This window comes from Arachis ipaensis, chromosome B3 (assembly GCF_059453495.1).
Source record: "Arachis ipaensis isolate K30076 ecotype BB chromosome B3, ASM5945349v1, whole genome shotgun sequence".
NCBI lineage: Eukaryota > Viridiplantae > Streptophyta > Magnoliopsida > Fabales > Fabaceae > Arachis > Arachis ipaensis.
This window is the reverse complement of record NC_142438.1, coordinates 28,076,379-28,089,051: the sequence shown is the minus strand read 5'-3', so window position 1 is coordinate 28,089,051 and position 12,673 is coordinate 28,076,379. Positions and strand designations below refer to the sequence as shown.

The 12,673-nt window shown below is 39.9% G+C and overlaps 2 non-coding genes across 2 annotated transcripts; one reads left to right on the top strand and one right to left on the bottom strand.

The window, feature by feature from the left end:
• Nucleotides 1–1,623: 1,623 nt before the first annotated feature.
• LOC148570146 (small nucleolar RNA R71) lies at nucleotides 1,624–1,731 on the bottom strand. The gene has a single exon (XR_015908059.1). It is a non-coding gene; the product is annotated as a small nucleolar RNA R71 (small nucleolar RNA).
• Nucleotides 1,732–11,706: 9,975 nt separating this feature from the next.
• Nucleotides 11,707–11,814, top strand: LOC148570145 (small nucleolar RNA R71). Its single transcript, XR_015908939.1, has one exon. It is a non-coding gene; the product is annotated as a small nucleolar RNA R71 (small nucleolar RNA).
• Nucleotides 11,815–12,673: the final 859 nt, after the last annotated feature.

Below are 12,673 nucleotides of genomic sequence, written 5' to 3'. Positions count from 1 at the left end.
AAAATATGTTCTTGATGTTCATCATGATCTTCAAAGTGTTCTTGGTGTTCATCTTGACATTCATAGCATTCTTGCATGCATCACATGTTTTGATCTAAAATTTTCATGCATTGAGTCTTTTTCATGTTTTTCTCTCTCATCATTAAAAATTCAAAAATAAAAAAAATATCTTTCCTTTTTTCTCTCATAAATTTCAAAAATTTGGATTGACTTTTTCAAAAATTTTTAAAATTCAGTTGTTTCTTATGAGTAAAATCAAATTTTCAATTTAAAAATCTTATCTTTTCCATAATCTTTTTCAAAAATAAAATCTTTTTCATTTTTCTTATCTATTTTTGAAAATTTTAAAAATGTTTTTCAAAAATCTTTTTCTTAATTTTATTTCATAATTTTCGAAAATATCATCAACAATTAATGTTTTGATTCAAAAATTTCAAGTTGGTTACTTGCTTGTTAAGAAAGATTCAAACTTTAAGTTCTAGAATCATATCTTGTGATTACTTGTGAGTCAAGTCATTAATTGTGATTTTAAAAATCAAATCTTTTTCAAAACTAATTTCAATCATATCTTTTCAAAAATATCCTTTTATCTTATCTTTTTTTAAAATATCTTTTCTAACTTCTTATCTTCTTATCTTTTCAAAATTGAATTTCAAATCTTTTCTCAACTAACTATATTGATTTTTGTTTGTTTCTTATCTTTTTCAAAACCACCTAACTACTTTTCCCTCTCTAATTTTTGAAAATCCCTTCTCTCTTTTTCAAAAATTCTTTTTAATTAACTAATTGTTTCAATTTTTAATTTTAATTTGATTTCATTCCTAATTTTCGAAAATCACTAACCCCTTTTCAAAATTTTATTTTCGAAAATCCTCTTTTTCTCTCATCTCCTTCTATTTATTTATTCATCTACTAACACTTCATCTCACCCAAATTCGAACCCCCTCTTCCATCTGTGTTCGAATTTTCTCTTCTTCCCTTCTTTACATTACATTCTTCTTTCTTCTTCTACTAACAACAAGGGAACCTCTATACCTGGGTAAAAAGGATCCCTATTATTATTATTATTTTTCTGTTCCCTCTTTTTCATATGAGCAGGAGCAAGGACAAGAACATTCTTGTTGAAGCAGACCCTGAACCTGAAAGGACTCTGAAGAGAAAACTAAGAAAAGCTAAAATACAACAATCCAGAGATAACCTTACAGAAATTTTTGAACAGGAAGAGGAGATGGCAGCCAAAAATAATAATAATGCAAGGAGGATGCTTGGTGACTTTACTGCACCTAATTCCAATTTACATGGAAGAAGCATCTCCATCCCTACCATTGGAGCAAACAATTTTGAGCTTAAACCTCAATTAGTTTCTCTGATGCAACAAAACTGCAAGTTTCATGGACTTCCATCTGAAGATCCCTTTCAGTTCTTAACTGAATTCTTGCAGATCTGTGATACTGTTAAGACCAATGGAGTAGATCCTGAAGTCTACAGTCTCATGCTTTTCCTTTTTGCTGTAAGAGACAGAGCTAGAGTGTGGTTGGACTCTCAACCCAAAGATAGCCTGAACTCTTGGGATAAGCTGGTCACGGCTTTCTTAGCCAAGTTCTTTCCTCCTCAAAAGCTAGCAAGCTTAGAGTGGATGTTCAAACCTTCAGACAGAAAGAAGGTGAATCCCTCTATGAAGCTTGGGAGAGATACAAGCAACTGACCAAAAAGTGTCCTTCTGACATGCTTTCAGAATGGACCATCTTAGATATATTCTATGATGGTCTGTCTGAATTAGCTAAGATGTCATTGGATACTTCTGCAGGTGGATCCATTCACCTAAAGAAAATGCATGCAGAAGCTCAAGAAATCATTGACATGGTTGCTAACAACCAGTTCATGTACACTTCTGAGAGGAATCCTGTGAGTAATGGGACGCCTCAGAAGAAGGGAGTTCTTGAACTTGATACTCTGAATGCCATATTGGCTCAGAACAAAATATTAACTCAGCAAGTCAATATGATTTCTCAGAGTCTGAATGGAATGCAAGCTGCATCCAACAATACTCAAGAGGCATCTTCTGAAGAAGAAGCCTATGATCCTGAAAACCCTGCAATAGCAGAGGTAAATTACATGGGTGAACCCTATGGAAACACCTATAATCCCTCATGGAGAAATCACCTAAATCTCTCATGGAAGGATCAACAAAAGCCTCAACAAGGCTTTAATAATGGTGGAAGAAGCAGGTTTAGCAATAGCAAGCCTTTTCCATCATCCACTCAGCAACAGACAGAGAACTCTGAACAAAATACCTCTAATTTAGCAAACTTAGTCTCTGATCTATCTAAGGCCACTGTGAGTTTCATGAATGAAACAAGGTCCTCCATTAGAAATTTGGAAGCACAAGTGGGCTAGCTGAGTAAAAGGATCACTGAAATCCCTCCTAGTACTCTCCCAAGTAATACAGAAGAAAATCCAAAAGGAGAGTGCAAGGCCATTGATATAACCATCATGGCCGAATCCAAGGAAGAACGGGAGGACGTGAATCCCAAGGAGGAAGACCTCCTGGGACGTCCAATGATCAATAAGGAGTTTCCCTCTGAGGAATCAAAGGAATCTGAGACTCATCTAGAGATCATAAAGATTCCATTGAACCTCCTTATGCCATTCATGAGTTCTGATGAGTATTCCTCTTCTGAAGAGAATGAGGATGTCACTGAAGAACAAGTTGCCAAGTTCCTTGGTGCAATCATGAAGCTGAATGCCAATTTATTTGGTAATGAGACTTGGGGAGATGAACCTCCCCTGTTCACTAATGAACTAAATGCATTGGATCAACTGAGATTGCCTCAGAAGAAACAGGATCCTGGAAAGTTCCTAATACCTTGTACCATAGGCACCATGACCTTTGAGAAGGCTCTATGTGACCTGGGGTCAGGAATAAACCTCATGCCACTCTCTGTAATGGAGAAACTGGGAATCTTTGAGGTACAAGCTGCTAAAATCTCATTAGAGATGGCAGACAATTCCAGAAAACAGGCTTATGGACAAGTAGAGGACATATTAGTAAAGGTTGAAGGCCTTTACATCCCTGCTGATTTCATAATCCTAGATACTGGGAAGGATGAGGATGAATCCATCATCCTTGGAAGATCATTCCTAGCCACAGCAAGAGCTGTGATTGATGTTGACAGAGGTGAACTAGTCCTTCAATTGAATGAGGACTCCCTTGAGTTTAAAACTCAAGGACATCCTTCTGTAAACATGGAAAAGAGGCACAGTAAGCTTCTCTCAAATAGAGTCAACCAGAGCCCCCACAGTCAAACTCTAAGTTTGGTGTTGAACTCCCATATCCAAACTCTAAGTTTGGTGTTGGGAAGTCTCAACAATGCTCTGAACATCTGTGAGGCTCCATGAGAGCCCACTGTCAAGCTATTGACATTAAAGAAGCGCTTGTTGGGAGGCAACCCAATTTTTATTTATCTAATTTTAATTTATTTTTATTGTTATTTCATATTTTATTAGGTTTATGATCATATGGAGTCACAAAATAAATCAAAAAATTAAAAACAGAATAAAAAACAGCAGAAGAAAAATCACACCCTAAAGGAGGATCTTACTGGCGTTTAAACGCCAGTAAGGAGCATATGACTGGCATTCAACGCCAGAACAGAGCATGGATCTAGCGTTGAACGCCAGAAACAAGTAGCATCCTGGCGTTCAGACGCCAGAAATGCACACTGAGGAAGAGCTGGCGCTGAACGCCAGAAATATGCTGCATCTGGGCGCTGAACGCCCAGAACAAGCATCAATTCGGCGTTTAAATGCTAGAATTGCATGCAAAGGCATTTTACATGCCTGATTGGTGCAGGGATGCAAATCTTTGACACCTCAGGATCTGTGGACCCCACAGGATCAACTCAGCATCTGTGGACCCCACAGGATCCCCACCTACCACCACTCACTCTCTTTCCTCTTCTCAATGTTCATCCTCTCTTCCCAATAAACACTCTTTCCCAAAACTCTTCACCAATCACCTCAATCTCTCTTCCTTATCACCACTTCACCACTCACATCCACCCACTCTTCCCCATAAACCTACCTCATAAACTCCACCTACCTTCAAAATTCAAAATTAATTTCCCACCCAAACCCACCCTATATGGCCGAAACTAAACCCCCTCCCCTCCCTATATAAAGCCCTCCATTCTTCCTCATTTTCACACAACACAACCCTCTCTTCCCCTTCTTGGCCGAATACACCTCTCCCTCCTCTCCTCCATATTTTCTTCTTCTTCTTCATCTATTCTTTCTTCTCTTGCTCGAGGGCGAGCAATATTCTAAGTTTGGTGTGGTAAAAGCATAAGCTTTTTGTTTTTCCATTACCATTGATGGCACCCAAGACCGGAGAATCCTCTAGAAAAGGGAAAGGGAAGACAAAAGCTTCCACCTCCGAGTCATGGGAGATGGAAAGATTCATCTCCAAAGATCATCAAGACCACTTCTATGATGTTGTGGCCAAGAAGAAGGTGATCCCCGAGGTCCCTTTCAAGCTCAAGAGAAATGAGTATCCAGAGATCCGACATGAAATCCAAAGAAGAGGTTGGGAAGTTCTAACAAACCCCATCCAACAAGTCGGCATCCTAATGGTTCAAGAGTTCTATGCTAATGCATGGATCACTAGGAACCATGATCAAAGTAAGAACCCGAACCCAAAGAATTATCTTACCATGGTTCGGGGGAATTACTTAGATTTTAGTCCGGAAAATGTGAGGTTGGTGTTTAACTTGCCTATGATGCAAGGAGATGCACGCCCCTACACTAGAAGGGTCAACTTTGATCAAAGGTTAGACCAAATCCTCATGGACATATGTGTGGAAGGAGCTCAATGGAAGATTGACTCAAAAGGAAAACCTGTTCAACTTAGAAGACTGGACCTTAAGCCTGTGGCTAGAGGATGGTTGGAGTTCATCCAACGCTCAATCATTCCCACTAGTAACCGGTCTGAAGTTACCATAGACCGGGCCATCATGATCTACAGTATCATGATTGGAGAAGAAGTAGAAGTTCATGAAGTCATCTCCCTTGAACTCTACAAAATAGCCGAAAAGCCCTCTCCCTTGGCAAGGCTAGCTTTTCCTCATCTTATTTGCCATCTATGTTACTCAGCTGGAGCTTCCATAGAAGGAGACATTCCCATTGAGGAAGAAAAGCCCATCACTAAGAAAAGGATGGAGCAAACAAGAGAGCCCACTCATGGAGCTCACGAAATGCATGAGGAAGCTCACCATCAAGAAATCCCTGAGATACCTCAAGGGATGCACTTTCCTCCGCAGAATTTTTGGGAGCAAATCAACACCTCCCTAGGAGAATTAAGTTCCAACATGGGACAATTAAGGGTGGAACATCAAGAGCACTCCATCATCCTCCATGAAATTAGAGAAGATCAAAAAGCAATGAGGGAGGAGCAACAAAGACAAGGAAGAGACATAGAAGAGCTCAAGGATATCATTGGTTCCTCAAGAAGGAAACGCCACCATCACTAAGGTGGACTCATTCCTTGTTCTTAAATTTTCTGTTTTTCGTTTTCTTATGTTAAATGTTTATCTATGTTTGTGTCCTTATTACATGATCATTAGTGTCTAAGTGTCTATGCCTTAAAGTAGTGAATATGAATCCATCACCTCTCTTAAATGGAAAAATGTTTTTAAATCAAAAGAACAAGAAGTACATGAGTTTCAAATTTATCCTTGAACTTAGTTTAATTATATTGATGTGGTGACAATACTTTTTGTTTTCTGAATGAATGCTTGAACAGTGCATATGTCTTTTGAAGTTGTTGTTTATGAATGTTAAATATGTTGGCTCTTGAAAGAATGATGACAAGGAGACATGTTATTTGATAATCTGAAAAATCATAAAAATGATTCTTGAAGCAAGAAAAAGCAGCAAAGAACAAAGCTTGCAGAAAAAAAAAGAAAAAAAAATAGCGAAAAAAAGAAAGAAAAATAAAAAGCAAGCAGAAAAAGCCAATAACCCTTAAAACCAAAAGGCAAGGGTAAAGAAAAAGGATCCCAAGGCTTTGAGCATCAGTGGATAGGAGGGCCTAAAGGAATAAAATCCTGGCCTAAGCGGCTAAACCAAGCTGTCCCTAACCGTGTGCTTGTGGCGTGAAGGTGTCAAGTGAAAACTTGAGACTGAGCGGTTAAAGTCAAGGTCCAAAGAAAAAACAGAGTGTGCTTAAGAACCCTGAACACCTCTAATTGGGGACTTTAGCAAAGCTGAGTCACAATCTGAAAAGGTTTACCCAATTATGTGTCTGTGGCATTTATGTATCCGGTGGTAATATTGGAAAACAAAGTGCTTAGGGCCACGGCCAAGACTCATAAAGTAGCTGTGTTCAAGAATCAACATACTGAACTAGGAGAATCAATAACACTATCTGAACCCTGAGTTCCTATAGATGCCAATCATTCTGAACTTCAATGGATAAAGTGAGATGCCAAAACTATTCAAGAGGCAAAAAGCTACAAGTCCCGCTCATCTGATTGGAGCTATGTTTCATTGATAGTTTGGAATTTATAGTATATTCTCTTCTTTTTATCCTATTTGATTTTCAGTTGCTTGGGGACAAGCAACAATTTAAGTTTGGTGTTGTGATGAGCGGATAATTTATACGCTTTTTGGCATTGTTTTTAGTATATTTTTAGTAGAATCTAGTTACTTTTAGGAATGTTTTTATTAGTTTTTATGTTAAATTCACATTTCTGGAGTTTACTATGAGTTTGTGTATTTTTCTGTGATTTCAGGTATTTTCTGGCTGAAATTGAGGGACTTGAGCAAAAATCAGAATCAGAGGTTGAAGAAGGACTGCTGATGCTGTTGGATTCTGACCTCCCTGCACTCAAAGTGGATTTTCTGGAGCTACAAAACTTAAAATGGCGCGCTTCCAATTGCGTTGGAAAGTAGACATCCAGGGATTTCCAGCAATATATAATAGTCCATACTTTGGCCAAGTTTAGACGACGCAAATGGGCGTTGAACGCCAGTTCTACGCTGCAGTCTGGAGTTAAACGCCAGAAACACGTCACGAACCAGAGTTGAACGCCAAAAACACGTTACAACTTGGCGTTCAACTCCAGAAGAAGCCTCTGCACGTGTAAACTTCAAGCTCAGCCCAGGCACACACCAAGTGGGCCCCGGAAGTGGATTTATGCATCAATTACTTACTTCTGTAAACCCTAGTAACTAGTTTAGTATAAATAGGACTTTTTACTATTGTATTTACATCTTTGATCAGTTTTATGCTATCTTAGACTTTCATGGGGGCTGGACATTCGGCCATGCCTAGACCATTATCACTTAAGTATTTTCAAACGGTAGAGTTTCTGCACTCCATAGATTAAGGTATGGAGCTCTGCTGTTCCTCATGAATTAATGCAAAGTACTACTGTTTTTCTATTCAATTCAACTTATTCCGCTTCTAAGATATTCATTCGCACTTCAACATAAATGTGATGAACGTGACAATCATCATCATTCCCTATGAACGCGTGCCTGACAACCACTTCCGTTCTACCTTAGATTAAATGAGTATCTCTTGGATCTCTTAATCAGAATCTTCGTGGTATAAGCTAGATTGATGGCGGCATTCATGAGAATCCAGAAAGTCTAAATCTTGTCTGTAGTATTCCGAGTAGGATTCAGGGATTGAATGACTATGACGAACTTCAAACTCGCGAGTGCTGGGCGTAGTGACAGACGCAAAAGGATAGTAAATCCTATTCCAGTATGATCGAGAACCTCCAGATGATTAGCCATGCAGTGACAGCACATCAGACCATTTTCACAGAGAGGATGGGATGTAGCCATTGACAACGGTGATGCCTCCAGATGATTAGCCATGCAGTGACAGCGCATCGGACCATTTTCACAGAGAGGATGAGATGTAGCCATTGACAACTGTGATGCCCTTACATAAAGTTTGCCATGGAAAGGAGTAGGACTGATTGGATGAAGACAGCAGGAAAGCAGAAGTTCAGAAGAACGAAAGCATCTCTATACACTTATCTGAAATTCTCACCAATGAATTACATAAGTATTTCTATCTTTATTTTCATTTTATTTATTATTATTATTCGAAAACTCCATAACCATTTGATATCCGCCTGACTGAGATTTACAAGGTGATCATAGCTTGCTTCATACCAACAATCTCCGTGGGATCGACCCTTACTCACGTAAGGTTTTATTACTTGGACGACCCAGTGCACTTGCTGGTTAGTTGTGCGAAGTTGTGAAGTTATGTTTGGACTATGGTATTGTGCACCATTTTTGGCGCCATTCCCAGGGAGAGAACGAGCAACAAATTTTACAACCTCAGAGTAACAATTTCGCATACCAGATGTCTTCTTCCATGTCAATTCCAGCTGAATTGCAGAGGTGACAAATGAGATGAGGGAAGGCTAACCTTGCCATAGTGGAGGACTTGTCCGCCACCTTGTAGAGTTCTTGGGATATAACCTCATGAACTTCTACTTCTTCTCTAATCATGATGCTATGAATCATGATAGCCCGGTCTATAGTAACTTCAGACCGGTTGCTAGTAGGAATGACTGAACGTTGGATGAAATCCAACCATCCCCTAGCCACGGGCTTGAGGTCATGCCTTCTTAGTTGAACCGGCTTTCCTCTTGAATCACTCTTCCTTTGAGCGCCCTCTTCACAGATGTCCATGAGGACTTGGTCCAACCTTTGATCAAAGTTGACCCTTCTAATGTATGGGTGTGCATCTCCTTGCATCATATGCAAATTGAATGCCAACCTTACATTTTCCGAACTAAAGTCTAAGTATTTCCCTCGGACCATTGTAAGCCAATTCTTAGGATCCGGGTTCACACTTTGATCATGGTTCTTGGTGATCCATGCATTGGCATAGAACTCTTGAACCATTAAGATTCCGACTTGTTGAATGGGGTTAGTGAGAACTTCCCAACCTCTTCTTCGGATCTCATGTCGGATCTCCGGATATTCGCCCTTTTTGAGCTTAAAAGGGACCTCGGGGATCACCTTCTTCTTGGCCACAACTTCATAGAAGTGGTCTTGATGCACCCTTGAGAGGAATCTCTCCATCTCCCATGACTCGGAGGGGGAAGCTTTTGCCTTCTCTTTCCTCTTTCTAGAGGTTTCTCCGTTCTTTGGTGCCATTAATGGTTATGAAAAAAAAAAGCTTTAGCTATTACCACACCAAACTTATAAGGTTGCTCGTCCTCGAGCAAAAGAAGAAAGAAGAGAGTAGAAGAAGAAGAAATAGAGGAGATGGAGGGGGCTTTGTTTCGGCCAAGGGGGAGAAGTGGTGTTTAGGTTGTGTGAAAATGAAGGAGTGAAGATGGGTTTATATAGGAGTGGGGGGTATGGTTCGGCCATTATGGGTGGGTTTGGGTGGGAAAGTGGTTTGAATTTGAATGGTGAGGTAGGTGGGGTTTTATTAAGGATGGATGTGAGTGGTGAAGAGAATGGTGGGATTTGATAGGTGAGGGGTTTTTGGGGAAGAGGTATTGAGGTGATTGGTGAATGGGTGAAGAAGAGAGAGAGAGGTGGGGTAGGTGGGGATCCTGTGGGGTCCACAGATCCTGAGGTGTCAAGGATTTCTCATCCCTGCACCATGTGGCGTGCAAAACTCCCCTTGCTGCCAATCCTGGCGTTAAACGCCAGGCTGCTGCCCATTTATGGCGTTTAACGCCAGCTTCTTGCCTATTCCTGGCGTTAAACGCCAGTCTGGTGCCCATTTCTGGCGTTTAAACGCCAGTAAGTTTCTCCTTCAGGGTGTTCTGTTTTTTATTCTTTTTTTCCTTCTGTTTTTGATTTTTTAATTGTTTTTTTTGTGACTTCATATGATCATCAACCTATAAAAAACATAAAATAACAAAAGAAAATAGAAATTTAATATAGATAAGTAAAAATTGGGTTGCCTCCCAACAAGCGCTTCTTTAATGTCAATAGCTTGACAATAGCTCTCATGGAGCTTTATAGATATTCAGAGCAATGTTGGAACCTCCCAACTCCAAACTTAGAGTTTGAATGTGGGGGTTCAACACTAAACTTAAAGTTTGGTTATGGCCTCCCAACACCAAACTTAGAGTTTGACTGTCGGGGCTCTGTTTGACTCTGTATTGAGAGAAGCTCTTCATGCTTCCTCTCCATGGTGACAGAGGGATATCTTTGAGCTTTAAACACAAGGGAGTCTTCATTCACTTGAATGATCAATTCTCCTCTGTCAACATCAATCACAGCTTTTGCTGTGGCTAGGAAGGGTCTGCCAAGGATGATGGATTCATCCATACACTTCCCAGTCTCTAGAATTATGAAATCAGCAGGGATGTAATGGTCTTCAACTTTTACCAAGACATCCTCTACAAGTCCATAAGCCTATTTCTTTGAATTGTCTGCCATCTCCAGTGAGATTCTTGCAGCTTGTACCTTAATGATCCCTAGCTTCTCTATTACAGAGAGAGGCATAAGGTTTATACTTGATCCCAGGTCATACAGAGCCTTCTCAAAGGTCATGGTGCCTACGGTACAAGGTATTGAGAACTTTCCAGGATCTTGTCTCTTCAGAGGTAATTTCTGCCTAGTCAAGTCATCCAGTTCTTTGATGAGCAATGGAGGTTCATCCTCCCAAGTCTCATTACCAAACAACCTGGCATTTAGCTTCATGATTACTCCAAGGTACTTAGCAACTTGCTCTTCAGTAACATCTTCATCCTCTTCAAAGGAAGAATACTCATCAGAGCCCATGAATGGCAAAAGTAAATTTAATGGAATCTCTATGGTCTCAGTCTGAGCCTCAGATTCCCATGGTTCCTCATTAGGAAACTCCTTGGAGGTTAGTGGACGTCCATTGAGGTCTTCCTCAGTGGAGATTACTGCCTCTTCTTCCTCTCCAGGTTCGGCCATGTGAGACGTGTTTATGGCCTTGCACTCTCTCTTTGGATTCTCTTCTGTATTACTTGGGAGAGTACTAGGAGGGAGTTCAGTAATTTTCTTACTCAGCTGACCCACTTGTGCCTCCAAATTTCTAATGGAGGACCTTGTTTCAATCATGAAACTTTGAGTGGTTTTGATTAGATCAGAGACAATGGTTGCTAAGTCAGAGTGGCTCTCCTTAGAATTCTCTGTCTGTTGCTGAGAAGATGATGGAAAAGGCTTGCTATTGCTAAACCTATTTCTTCCACCATTATTGTTGTTGAAACCTTGTTGAGGTCTCTGCTGATCCTTCCATGAGAGATTTGGATGATTTCTCCATGAAGGATTATAGGTGTTTCCATAGGGTTCTCCCATGTAATTCACCTCTTCCATTGCTGGGTTCTCAGGATCATAAGCTTCTTTTTCAGAGGAAGCTTCCTTAGTACTGTCTGTTGCTGCTTGCATTTCAGACAGATTCTGAGAAATCATATTGACTTGTTGGGTCAATATTTTATTCTGAGCCAATATGGCATTCAGAGTATCAATCTCAAGAGCTCCTTTCTTCTGAGCTATCCCATTATTCACAGGATTCCTTTCAGAAGTGTACATGAATTAGTTATTTGCAACCATTTCAATGAGTTCTTGAGCTTCTGCAGGCGTCTTCTTCAGATGAAGTGATCCTCCAGCAGAGCTATCCAATGATATCTTGGATAGTTCAGACAGACCATTATAGAAAATTTCTATGATGCTCCATTCAGAAAGCATGTCAGAGGGGCACCTTCTAATCAATTGCTTGTATCTTTCCCAAGCTTCATAGAGGGATTCACCTTTCTTCTGTCTGAAGGTTTGAACTTCCACTCTAAGCTTGCTCAATTTTTGAGGTGGAAAGAACTTTGCCAAGAAGGCATTGACTAGCTTTTCCCAAGAGTTCAGGCTTTCTTTAGGTTGTGAATCCAACCATGTCCTAGCTTTGTCTCTTATAGCAAAAGGAAAAAGCATAAATCTGTAGACTTCAGGGTCAACCCCATTGGTCTTGGCAGTGTCACAGATTTGCAAGAATTCAGCTAAGAACTGATGAGGATCTTCCAATGGAAGTCCATGAAACTTGTAATTCTGTTGCATTAGAGAAACTAATTGAGGCTTAAGCTCAAAGTTGTTTGCTCCAATGGCAGGGATTGAGATGCTTCTCCCATAGAAGTCGGGAGTAGGTGCAATAAAGTCACCAAGTACCTTCCTTGCATTGTTGGCATTGTTGTTTTCGACTGCCATGGTTTCTTCTTCCTTGAAAAGCTCTATTAGGCCCTCTAAAGAGAGATGTTCTTTAGCTTATCTTAGCTTTCTCTTCAAGGTCCTTTCAGGTTCAGGTTCAGGATCAGTTTGAACAAGTATGCCTTTATCTTTGTTCCTGCTCATATGAAAGAGAAGAGAACAAGAAAGTAAGGAATCCTCTATGTCACAGTATAGAGATTCTTTGAGGTGTCAGAGAAAAAGAAGAATAGAAGGAGGAGGTAGATAGAAGAGAATTCGAACATATAAAGAAGGAGAGAGTTCGAATTGCACCTTGAGGAAGGGTGTTAGTCCTTTAAATAGAAGGATGTGAGAAGAGGGGAAAGAATTTTCGAAAATTAAAGTAAAAGATTTTGAAATAATTAAAAAGAAATTTTGAAAATTTGATTGATGATTTTCGAAATTTAAAATTGGGAAAGAAATTAAGTGATTTTTGAAA